The sequence below is a fragment of the Emydura macquarii genome, unplaced genomic scaffold (assembly GCF_026122565.2).
Source record: "Emydura macquarii macquarii isolate MOO-44397 ecotype Brisbane River unplaced genomic scaffold, CSIRO-AGI_Emac_v2 contig_2473, whole genome shotgun sequence".
NCBI lineage: Eukaryota > Metazoa > Chordata > Testudines > Chelidae > Emydura > Emydura macquarii.
Genome location: NW_027132610.1, coordinates 35,944,482 through 35,957,903, shown reverse-complemented (window position 1 = coordinate 35,957,903; position 13,422 = coordinate 35,944,482).

The following is a 13,422-nucleotide window of genomic DNA, read 5'->3' as shown; positions in this document are numbered from 1 at the left end:
AAGTCCTCAAATAACGATGTAAAGACTTCAAGGTACAGAGAATTCAACAGCAAGTGACCCGTGCCCAATGCTACAGAGGAAGGAGAACCCCCCCCTACCCCCCCCAGGACCTATGCTATCCCTTCCGGACACTAAATATGGCAATCAGTTAAACCCTGAACATGTGGCCAAGACTCACCAGCCAGATGCCCAGAAAGAATTATCTGTAGTAACTCAGAACCCACCCCATCTAACATCCCTTCACAGGCCATTGGGCATATTTACCACCAGTAATCTAAAATCAGTCAATTGCCAAATTAGACTGTCACATCATACCCTCCCTTCCATAAACTTATTAAGCTCAGTCCTGAAGCCAGATAGGTTTATTGTCCCCACTGCTCCCCTTGGAAGGCTATTCCAGAACTTCACTCCCCTGATGGTTAGAAGCCTTCATCTAATTTCAAGTCTAAACTTCCTGATGGCCACTTTATATCCATTTGTTCTTGTGTCCACATTGGCACTGAACTTAAATAATTCCTCTCCCTCCTTGGTATTTATCCTTCTGATGTATTTATAGAGAGCAATCATATCTCCCCTCAGCCTTCTTTCGGTTAGGCTAAACAAGCTAAGCTCTTTGAGTCTCCTCTCATAAGATAGGTTTTCCATTCCACGGATCATCCTAGTAGCCCTTCTCTGCACCTGTTCCAGTTTGAATTCGTCTTTCTTAAACAGGGGAGATCAGAACTGCACACAGTATTCCAGATGAGGTCTGACCAACACCTTGAATAATGGTACTAAAACCTCACTATTTCTACTGGAAATACCTCACCTGATGCATCCTAGGATTGGATTAGCTTTTCTCCCAGCCACATCACATTGGTGGCTCATAGTCATCCTGTGATCAACCAATACACCCAGGTCCTTCTCTTCCTCTGTCTCTTCCAATTGATGCGTCCCCAGTTTATAGCAAAAGTCCTTGTTATTATTCCCTAAATGCAAGACCTTGCACTTTCTACTATTAAATTTCATCCTATTTCTATTACTCTAGTTTACAAGGTCATCCAGATCTTGTTTTCTGATATTCCGGTCTTTCTCTGTATTAGCAATACCTCTCAACTTTGTATCATCTGCACATTTTATTAGCATACTCCCACTTTTTGTGCTTAGGTCAGTAATAAAAAGGTTAAATGAGATTAGTACAGCATTATACACAATACAGAAAAAATAGATACATTACCAGCCTTTGATATGATTAAGATGATAAAAAGCTGGATCTGGGTCTCTCCTTTGCTGTACCTGGAGGGACGTGGCAGATTCTTTCCCCAGGTATACCTGTGTCATTATATAGGGTTTTCAAAGAAAGAAAACCTGTTTTGCCAAAAGAAACATATGTTCTATTTCTATATATTCTTAGTTTACCTGATTTATGTGTGAAGGCAAGATTATTTACAACTGAGAGGACTAAGAGAACAATATATTTCAATGGGTCTTTCTCCCCCCCCAATTATTCTTCCCTATCTGGTGTGATAATTATCCCTTATCATTTTGGTTTTACATATACTTATGTAAGCATTATATATATTAAGGGAATGGTTTTCCAGACTATCTGGAGTTCTAGTGACTCAGAGGTGCCCAGGATTATTAAATACAGTCCTAACACATAGAATTCATGAATAGAATTACTTATTGGTCAAGGACCAGTGTTCTGGGCCTTAGAAATCCACATGCTCTTTGTTAATGTCCTAAAGTTTCTAAAGAATAATTAATATATTAATTAATCAAATATACAAAAAGAAAAAAGACTAAAAGGGCAGATTCATGGACAACCATGTGGGATGCACAGGCAAAATGTATGATGCCAGGGTGTTCCAGAGAGCAGGATTTTACCTGGATGTCAAGCTAGTACATTATTCTCACTGATTGACATTGTTTCAAGTGGAGTCACTGTCCCCACTGTTATTTTAGGGGACCCTGCTTACACTTCGTTGCCATGGCTTATGAAACCGTATACTTATTTCAGGGAACCTGGCACAGGACAGTTCAACTATACACTAAGTAGCAATAGTGGTGGAATATACATTTTTTTGAAATCCTGTTTGTGCTGCCTTTAAAACCATCTGGATGCCAGTGTTGTCAGCATAGTCCACAGTATTGTGTCCTGCTGTGTCCTGCCCAATGCCTGTGAGGAGAGGGGAGACCTTTTCCTTGGAGTGAACTCCATACAGAGTTGGATTTCTGAACTGGTACACAGTCAGGCAGTGCATCTATCATGACTGCTGCTAGATCCATACGCACAATGGAAATTGGGGATTCTCTGGGTTTGCACAGCCCCATGCATGAAATGGTATATGAAAGTTGAGCTTTGCATTGGTGTAGAACAGCTGTGGGATTTTTTATAATGTATTATATTTTTTGTAAACACTTTCTTGAAATACATGGAGATATGTTATGCATTTTATAAATACTGGTCATGTACTTCATAGTTTATGGGCTATAGTGATGACAGTTTGTACATTTTTATTATGAAATGTACTGAAAATCGGAATGTGATGACATTCATTAAAATCTGTGCCAATTCTAACATTACATATAATAAAACTTGTTATTGGAGGCTTATGTGCAAATTTAACATGTCATTTTACACATGTATTTAGATACCAATGTAAGACCCAGTAAGGCAGACCAGTTGCCATCAAAATGTACAATACAATAACCAAAATCTATGCCAAAAGAGTGAAAGGTGCATGTTGCCAAATGACATGGGCAATTATTTTTGGGTGATCCATATCCCTTTGTTCTCCATGGCATTTCTGGCACAAGCTGTGACAGGACTAGAGTCGATGAACACACAGAGTATATTTGTTAATTTGTGCAGTCTGGCAACCATTCTCCTGTGCATTATTCAGCCTCTCTCTCTTTTCCCACTCTTCTTGCATCCTTAGATTTCCAGAGGCCCAGGCTGAGTATCAGAAAGGTATCTGGTGATTTATTTTATCAAGACTCTCTCCCATCGAATCATCTTGGGCTCTTTCTCCTTGCCTGCAGTAGGTGGGTCTTCTTCCACAGCTCCTGGTGCCATGTGTTTCCCTGCACAGGTGTAAGGGCCTTGAAAGGAAACTGAAAGATCACATTATTGTCTGACTATAATAAAAAAATACATTTTCCACTCTATCAAAGGGGTTATTTAATTTAAGGTCCAAAGAAGATTTTCTTTATCAGGAGTTTTATTTTTATTCACAAAAACATCAGACATCCTATGGAGAAGCACTGAAAGCCATCACACATCATGATAAGATACACATACAAAAATCAACTGAAATGATTTCTACACCCTTTATTTTTTCTGAGGGTGGGAAAGTGAGGAGAGGAATTATGAGGGGTCTAGTCACTAGCTATGTTTTTTCAGTCCTTTCAGGCAAGGCAAGTGTGTCGTGTTCCCCCAGGGTACAACCTGGGACTGGAGTACCACTGTGCCCCCTTAACCCTCCAGCCTGGGCCTGACAAGCAGTCCAAAAGCCTGTGAAGCCCCACCCTCAGTTAGATTGCTTGAATGCTCCCAGAGCCACTGACAAATCTCACAGAAAAAGGCACCAGCCAGTTCACCCCAAAGTTACTCCATCCTGCCGTAATAAGAAGCCTGACCAGTAATAGTTTGTTACCCAGTTTGCCCCTCTCTCAGTGTGGAGAAGACATACATGAGCTTTTGTTAACTGAGCTGAGATTTCCAAATGCTTCAGCCAAAACACAGTTTTAGTTAAAATATAAAAGAGGTGTATTAACTACAGAAAGATGGATTTTAAGTGAGTTTTTAAGTGAGTAAGCATAAGAGATCAGAGATGGATACCAAAGAAAATAAAGATAAATGCACAGTCTAAATCTTAACCTTTGTAAAACTAGGCAGTATTTAGATTAAGCAGGTTTTCTTACCCATTGGATGTTACATTTCTTTCATATATAAGCTTCTCCCTGAAGCTGGGGATCAGTCTCCTGTTGAAGTCTTTGTTTTTCATCACTCTTGTTCCTTCCAGCGTAGATGGGGAAGGATAAAGACCAAGGCATGCAATCACTGTCCCCTATTTTATATCTATGCCCATGTGCTTGGAAGACACTTGTTCGGACATGTTTGAACTCTGCTGAGTCATAAATTTGCTCAGTCCCCACCGCCCCAGCGTCATCTTATGCGAGTGAGTCATAGAATTCAGCAATCTCCATTGTATAGTCTTGTGCAACTGTCCTATTGCAAATCCTGTATTTACAACTCCTTTGCTGGTTGATCATTGCTGAGCTCTTCCTGGACATGGATGCCTCCTCCGCTCTTACTAGTAAGCTAATAACATACTTCAATAGCAGCTACATTTCATAACTTGAAACATTCTAGCACTATATATATTTTGACAGAATAATGTGTTCGGTAGATCATGACCTTTCATTACCTATCTCATATTGCATGCTTAGTGTGATTTATTACAACTATACAGGAATGATGAATACAGGTTTACAGCGTGCTGTTTTGGGGTACAATGTGTCACAGCAAGCTCCGGAAAAAAAATAATCTGGAGCTCCCCAAGTGAAAGCATAAATTTCTGTTCCAGGAAAGCAGAGGACAGCCATCTGTCTAAGATAAAGAGATATTTAGATGTCCAGTAGCTGACCAGCACATCTCATAAATGAGGAGGTTCATATTACAGAAGCAGCCCTAATAAAAATGCCCAACCCCAGAACATAACCACCTGTCTGGAGTTCATACTCCGTGAGAAGTTTGCTTTCATCACCAGCCAGTAATGGGTAAAAATGTGTAGTAAAATCAATAAACTGCTGATTTAGCATAGAGACACAATACAGCCTCCTTACAAGTTCCCTGTGTCTGTGCACAGACCTGCCTGCTAGCCAGGGGGATTCCTGACACAGACAAAGATCCACCCTCCACTGCAGCTTGGACTCTCATTTAAGCCAGGTGTGGACAAAATACACACTCTGGTATTGTTTGGACTCATAACAGCCAGGTTTTTTTGGACTCAGTTGACAGGTAGTTGGGACAGTGTAGGCGTGCGTGATTTTTATGCTGTATTAGAGAGGAGGGAATGTGAAGCACACCAAAGCCCCGGTTTGTATTAATAACTTAACAGAGCCATAAGACAGAAATCTCTCAAATCCATATATTAGCAACAAGAAATACAGTGTATCTTACCATGATGTGTGATGACTTTCAGTGATCCCCAGAGCTTCTCCAAGTACAGACCCAGGATGTGTATTCTGGCAGCATAGCCTGTTTGGTAACTGGCCTCAGAACCAAGGTTACTTCTTGCCCTTCATCTGGCAGCTGGCTTTCCTCTGGCAGTGCTTGTTACCGGGGAGTTGGGTACAAGGGTGCTCTAGAACTGACCGGAACCTATTTAACTTGGCTAAATTACATGTTAGCTCCAAGACGTGTGAAGAATGCATTAAGGAACTTCTCTTTGCAGATGATTCAGCACTAGTCGCTCATTTTCTCAGAGACATCCAAGAGATAACCACTCTCTTTGTGTCAGCAGCAAAACAATTTGGATTAAAGATAAATACCAATAACACAATTTCTTTACAAAGCATCCACTAGACAAAATGTAGGCAGTGATGCTGTGCCTGAAGTTCTTGTTAATGGGGAAACCCTTAAATGTATCAACACCTTTTTATATATAGGAAGCAGAGTTGCTAGCAATAACACCCCTGATGCAGAAGTTGCATATCTCATTCAGTCAGTTTCCAAAGCATTTGGAAGACTATTGAAATGTCACTGGTATCAGCACAGCATCACTACAGCAACTAAGATGAAGGTCTATTGTGCTGTGGTGCTGACTGAACTTCTGTATTCTATAGAAACAATAACTCTATATAGGCAACACAACAAAAAGCTTACAAGCCTGCAACTGAGACATCTGTGGCAGCTTCTAGGAATGAAATGGCAAGATCAAGTTCCAAACCCTGAGGTATTGAGAAGGGCTGGCATGCCCTGTGTTGTGGCACTTATAGCAGCTGCTCAGCTCAGATGGACAGGTCATGTTGTCTGTATGCCAGATCATCAATTCCCAAAGATTCTCCTCTATGGTGAACTCAAGTAAGGGAAATATGGTAAAGGAGGGCAAAAGCTGCGCCATAAGGACATTTTGAAAAGGAATTTGAAGAAAGCAAATATTAACATAGAAAACTGGGAAGAATTTGCCAGAAATAGATGTAAAAGGAGATCTATAGTGTATGATTCTATACATTCAGTTGACACGCACAGAGAGGCAGCATATCAACAGCATCATCTTTAACAGTATAATATCAAGCAGCTTTCCAATTTCTCCTGCTCAAACTGTCATAGAAGCTTTATTTCAAATGCTGGACTTGCATTTCATGGCTAAATTTCCCTCCTTCACAATCATTGTCGAGTACAACAGACAGCTTGAGAGTTCTTACCCTCACAAGCAAGTGGAAAGTTTTGAGATAGAAGACCTGGGAAGCACAGCCTTAGCAAATTATGAGATAACATTGGTGAACTCTTCCGATCTGAGTCTGGTGACCTGAACAGTACAAGATTCCTGGGCTTTCATCTGGATAGCAAGGGAACTGCAGCCTCTGACCCACTCCCCCAGTAGGGTCCACAGGCCTGAGTCCAGATGACTTTCTGCCCCAAGTCAGACTGCTTTCTCTGTGGACAGATCATATAATATTAGGGTTGGGAGGGACCTCAGGAGGTCATCTTATCCAACCTCCTGCTCAAAGCAGATGGGGGACTTGAGATTAAATCTGAGTGTGAGTCCAGACTTATTTTGCTGAGGATATATCCGAAAAGCCTTGGCCCCTGGCTCAACTCATTTTTCTGCTTGCACTTTGGAAAGTACTAAATTTCTCTGAGGAAGGTAGAACGTTTTTTATAACACACAGCCTAGCTATTTTGCAGCTAGAAATTATACACAGTATTCCTGCTTTGTGGTTCTTCAACAGTTGTATAAAAAGGTACTGAACTGGGCCCATTGACAACTTGAAAGGGAAGCACATTGCCTCTTCTAGCAGTTAGTGCTGAACTGTATTTGCAAAAGTAAAGCCAACAGCTCAACTAGAGCTTTTATGGTTCTATCAGAACCATTTATACATTGTGATAGTCTAACTTCTCCTGTGTTTTTCCATGCCCTTTAAAGCTGAATTGTTGATGTACCTTACAGTGAATGTCAAAATGTCCAGTGGAGGTGAGATTCATGACTTGTGTACTACTTTACTGAAATTTAACTACTTCACTGCTGTGTTCTTCTACAACTTTGGGGTCCTAATATAACAATAATAATAATAACAACAATAATAATGATGAGTTCCAGAGGAGTAGCCGTCTTAGTCTGTTTTTAGCAAAACAGCAAGAGTCCTGTGGCACCTTAAAGACTAACAAATTTATAGGGGCATAAGCTTTTGTGGGCAGAAATAATAATGATAACAGCAGTGGACTGCAGCAGCTTACATATGAAATACGGGTATTTTGAGAAGGATGTATAAGGCATATCGAACATCAGTGGAAACAAATTTTCCCCTCATGTCATGTACATTATATAGCATTACCGCTGATAAAGTGGAGTTAGCACAAACAAGTTTTATTGAATGGTATTATTAGTGCAAAAATATATTCAATAGGTCATAGTAATTCAGTCAATATGTAATTGAATTATGCTTGTTACTAGTGACTAACTTTATTAGTTACTAGTAACTAAAGAGTGATAACATCAGACTACAAGCTTTGAGACTTAGGGGGAATGGCAAGTGGATAAAACACTTTATCTTCACTCCTGGGATCAGGTCTGAAATCCTATTTGCATTTATAAGGAAGAACATGTAATAGTGAAATTGTCCAATAAGAAACATCACTCATGTAATGTAAGAGTTGTTACAAAAGTAAACTGAAAGTTTGACTGGTGATAAAAATGGGATTTTATTAATATTCTAATTGAAAATGGAAGTTTTAGAACATCCATTGTTCGAGGTTACATATCATAGCATCTACAGTTACATTTGAAGAATAGAGGGATTTTTTGTTAAATTCCATTCTTTTCTTTTTTATCCATACTGCTGAAAATCTTGTCTTGACTACAGTAACCTTCCTCTCTCTGGTCTTCCTACGATGACCCTCCTTAGATCTATTTAAACTGCTGATTCATTGATTTATAGATTCCAAAGCTTGAAGGGGCTGTTGTGATCTTCTCTTCTGACCTCCTGTATAGTATGGGACACAAAACCTTCCCAAAATAATTCCTAGCAAATAACTTAGAAAAACATACAATCTTCATTTAAAAATTGTGACCCTTGGTAAATTGTTCCAATGGTTAATTTCTCTCACTGTTAAAAATTATTTCCAGTCTGTATTTGTTTGGGTTCAACTTCCAGGAATTGCATCATGTTAGACTTCTCTGTTAGACTGAAGATTGGTGATTGATTAATTAATTAATTTTCATTATTGATTACTACCTTAGACCTCAACGGTAAATAAAGATTCTCTCTCCTGAGGGCTATAGCATCATTGATATTATTATCAGTATCATTAGAATAAGAGAGCCTAGAAGCACATGAGAAACAATTTCAATTTATCACAAGTCCCTTTATTAACAATCCACTAAGCAGATAAAACAATCCCACAAATACTTAAATAGCAATACAATAGCAGATAGAGAGATCGTGCCAAGTGTTTAGCCCTGTGACAGTCATCACTCATGTCTCTGTTGGGAGACCCTGGAGTGTCAGTCATTATCTTTCTCCTCTTCCTCCTCCTTATCACCACCAGAGGTTGTCATCCTGGCATCTTCCCATGCATTTTCACCCAGCACACAGACCAGGCAACATCTTTTTATCCTGAGTTATGCTTATATCTACTAAATCTCATAAATATGCATAAGGATTTCAACCTCTTTTTCCTTCTACATATATTTCCACAACCCACTAATTTAGGGGTGCCCCATTTCTTATTGGCTATTCCCTTCATTCCCCTAACTTTCATTAAACTCTACATCAATGAATTACCATAGCAAATTGAGATCATTACAGAATCCCCCAATACTATCGGGCATCTTGCGAGATTAACTGGCACATTGCAGCATATGTTTCAGTCTACTGCTGCAGAGTTTCCAGAACATCAATACTTTTACATCTTTTACTGTAATGTTACACTTTGCTGGTACAGAGTTATCTTTTGGTCATCTGGTCATGCCAACCTGTTTCAAGTCTAAGGCCTTGTGTGGCTAAGTTGAACAGACCTGAGGACTATGTCTCAACATACATCAATACTTATATTTCACCTCTATATTCTAAATATTTAAAACATTTTATTCTTGGCTACAGAGTCCTTTATTAAATATTGGTTACCCCTATAGATATTTATCACTTCTGAACCTTTTCTAAATTAAGTTAAATTGGCCGAGCTCTTTGAGTTTATCAATTTTCCATAATCTTTATGTTTTTTCTCAGAACTCTCTCGAGTTTATTAACATCCATCTTGAATTGTGAACAACAGAACTGGATATATATTCCAGCAGTGATTTCTGGCTGTTTTCTGCTCAATTGTTTGAACATCCCACATCCCCCTGGAGTCTCTCCACTGCATCACGCTTTCCCAATATATCAAAGACAAGCTTCTTGGACCATATTTTAAAAAATATGTAAGCACCAAAACATGCAGATAGGTGCTTAAGAGGATTTTTAAAAGGCCTAAGCAGGATAGGGGCTTAACTCCCATAGATTTAAGAATCTGGGCCCTTTTCTTTACATTTAAGACCTTTTACAGTATAGCTCCTTCCTCATCTCCCAGGCTATATCTCCTAAGTTCCAGTCCAGTGCCTTTAACCAGAAGACCATCCATCCATCCAAACCATAGGATTCGTCCATTAGTTTGTTACATCAACTTGTTGCATCTTGTGTGATATTAGATAGCAAGAGTCAATCTCTGCCCCAAAGAGTTTACGCTGTGGAAAAATTTCTAGCATTGTGGTGTCGAAATCCTGACCACAGCTTCTGAAGGCTATGATAATATTAATAAAGATCCCCACTCAAAAAAACCAACCAACTTTGCACACATGGATGTTTTATTTTCCTACCTCACCCACCTGCCCTTGCAGGCCTTCTGTGAGGTTGGGGAATCATGCACAAAGAGGAAGTAGGCTAGAGATGAGAGCAGGGAAGAGGGTTGAGAGAAAGATACTGTGTGTGTCTTGTCCCATAAACTCACTCATAAGAACCCTGCTTAAACCTGCTTAACCCTCCGCAATGTGCAGCCACAAACAGTTCAGGGAGAGTAGGGCTCCAAAGTCAGCACCAGCAGAGAGAGAATTTGCGATACACTGGCATAGGAACACTGGGGCTAGGAAAGTGGTGGTGAAGGCAGTACCATCATGCAACAATAATTTGTTGGCTTTAGGTCACTGAGACCAAGAGACAAAATAATCATTAGAGAAAGTTACTTTTTTATATTAAGTAACTTAAATATGGACAAAAAAGGCCTAGAAAAATGCTTCTTTAGTAGCTATCATACTTTGCCATCTCGTATTTCATTGTGGGCCTGATTAAAAAATGGTTGAAGTAAGGGAAGTTTTCCCATTAACTTCAATGAGCCCTGTGTAAGGAAACAAGCTAGTGAGCCTAACTTCAGTACCTAGAAAATTGGAAGAAATTATAGTAAAAACCAGAATTATCAGACACACAGATCAACACCATTTGTTGAGGAAAAGACAAAACAGCTTTTGTAAATTACCTTAGACTCATATGAACACTCTCTCACTGACTGAAAACTGCACTAATTTTCTGCTAGCCTTATTTATACCTTAAGCTATATCACCTCTTGCATCACAAACACATCTATCATTTTTCTGCCCATGTGCATCTCTGTGCGTTTTTCCACACTGCCCTTTAAGCCGTGAATATCCTCCTGAACCTTGTGTGTCATGAATTCTCCTAAAAACTACCTTCTACTGGTTTGCCTTCCACCGTTAATCTCTACTCTTCCCCTCCATTCTTTAAAATATTTCAATAATTATTTTCTCAATATTATGTAGTAGTAGTAACAACCCTGGAAAATATTTTAATTCTATGATTCTGATATTGACTCATTCCATACAGGAGTTTCTGACATGCCTCTCTGCTATTGGAAATCTTTTCCATTTGCTGCAATAACTAACCAACATAACTATTTTAAAAATTCTAAAAATAGTCATTTCTAGGTGTTATTTACCTGGAAATCAGCTAGTTCTCCAATGGTTAAGGAACTCAGTCCTTTTTGTATTATTATTTGCACCTCATAGCAACAATTTTGGATTATTGTTACTATAGAGATAACAACTTTACTGACAAAATAGATCTACAATGCATGTCATCTGTATAAGAATCATATTCTGGAACATTTTTTAAATTACTGCTTTTCCATCATAATGGGTAGGAAGGGGGAGACAGTTATAAGCCAGCAACTGCACCTGGAGGAATGTTTAGTTTAAATTTCTAAGGATCAGACATGATTTGTTGACAGGATATATGCAGGAACTGTTCAGAATGAAAGAAAAAGACCCTATCACAGGAAGATTGAATCTCACAAACTAGCAGTTTAAATAGTAATGTAATAGCAACCATATTATACTATTATTATATTATGGGGTCTGAAATTAATACTGCTCTGAATACAATGGGTAAAATTTGTCCTCTCAGTATTCCCATAGCACAGAACAAAAGACTCCAATATTTAGAGAGATGCCTTTTAGCATTCATGTGCTATAGCAGGTCTCTGCACAAGCTCAGATATAAGGTACACACTAATATACTCAGTGAAATTCCACTCTATTACACAGCTTAACCAATTTAAACCTTATGCCTAAAGGCTAAGCACTACAAAGTGCTGAGCAACTTCAGCTTCCATTGAGATCAACTTATAGTTACTTTTATCTATAAATGTCAGCATTAAATTATAATCTTACAGCTAATATTTGTAACATGCTGCATGATTCCAGAAATAAATATGCTATATAACTGCAAATATTGTGATATTGTTAATGGAAGATCTAAACTTATAAGGTGCAGAGGACTGGATGTAAGGTGCTGAACACCCTCTCTCACTGAAATCAATGGCAGTTGAGAGGCACTGTGTATCTTGCAGAATCAGGCCTTACATTAATATTAATAATATTGGCTGGAAGCTCAGGGGAGGCAGAAAAAGTGCCTGCTTCTTGCTTTTTAGCTTCACTAAAGAATTGACCAGTGGAATTGCTAAGCACCAGAAGAGGGAGGGACCTTTGCATGTTTTCCCAACATTTTCATGTCCTTCCCCTTCCCCCATTCCTCACTTCAACACTTTTTCCTCTTTCTGATGGGTTTAGTAATCCATTGACTCCCAAATAGCGGGTGGGGTGGTTGATTTCAGACAGACAAAATGGTTACTCTTTAACAAAGCTCCTCTGTCTTTATATGTGCAAATTCAAATGACTAAGAGAACAAGGAGACCTTAAACCCCCAACAAGAGCTCTCCAAATCCCACACACTTGTAGAGAAAGGCAATTCTGATATTAAGAGCTTCTTTGCAAGCTGTTGCAGAGTACCAGAAGAGTCCAAAGAGGAACTCCCTGTGGGCCAACATCCCACTCACAAACAAAGCAAAATGAGGAATGACAGGGATGTGTCTGTCACAAAGGTAATTAATAACAATTATTGCGTCCAATAAGAAAAATGAAATTTGAGATACAAGCCAGCTCCAAAGTGAATAACTTGGTGTTAGAAGCAAAGTCACCAACATTCATGGTTTGATCATGAATATCAGAGTATCCACATTTTACTGAGAGCCCCAGCTCCTGAAACAAGTGATTACAAGAAAATCTTAGCTTTCATTAAAGAATAAATGTCTAACCTTCATGGTTGCAGAGAAAAGCTTCTAAATATGACCTGAGGGCACCCTAGAGGTTTATAAATCAGAACTCAAGTAAAAAGAACCCAGCATTCATTGGCTAAAAACACATAAGTTTTTTTTTTAATCTCATGATATTAGGGGATTTGAATCATGATTTTTGAACACTGAAACTGATTGAAGTTGAGACACATTGAGGTATACTAACTGATTTAGATAAGAAAGTTCTTGAAGGCAGAGAATCTGATTTTGAGCTAACAATGGATGACTTGGAAAATAGAGAGAAAAGAAATGTTAATATCAGTTTATTACCTTTTCCTAAGACATTAAAGAAATGCATTATTCAAAATTTATACTGATTTTACAATAAACGTTTCTCAGTATGGGAATATGCCCCTTGGGAGGGGAAAGAGAGTGGATACAAAAGACTAGCTGGTGGAGACGAGGGAGACTTATAAGTTCAGATGCGTAGGTTTTTAACAACAGATGGTGAGAAGGTGGGAATCATAATTCACTTTTCCTGAAGGGATGTTCAGCCTCCCAAAGTTTGGGAAGTACTGAAGTAAATTTAGTTC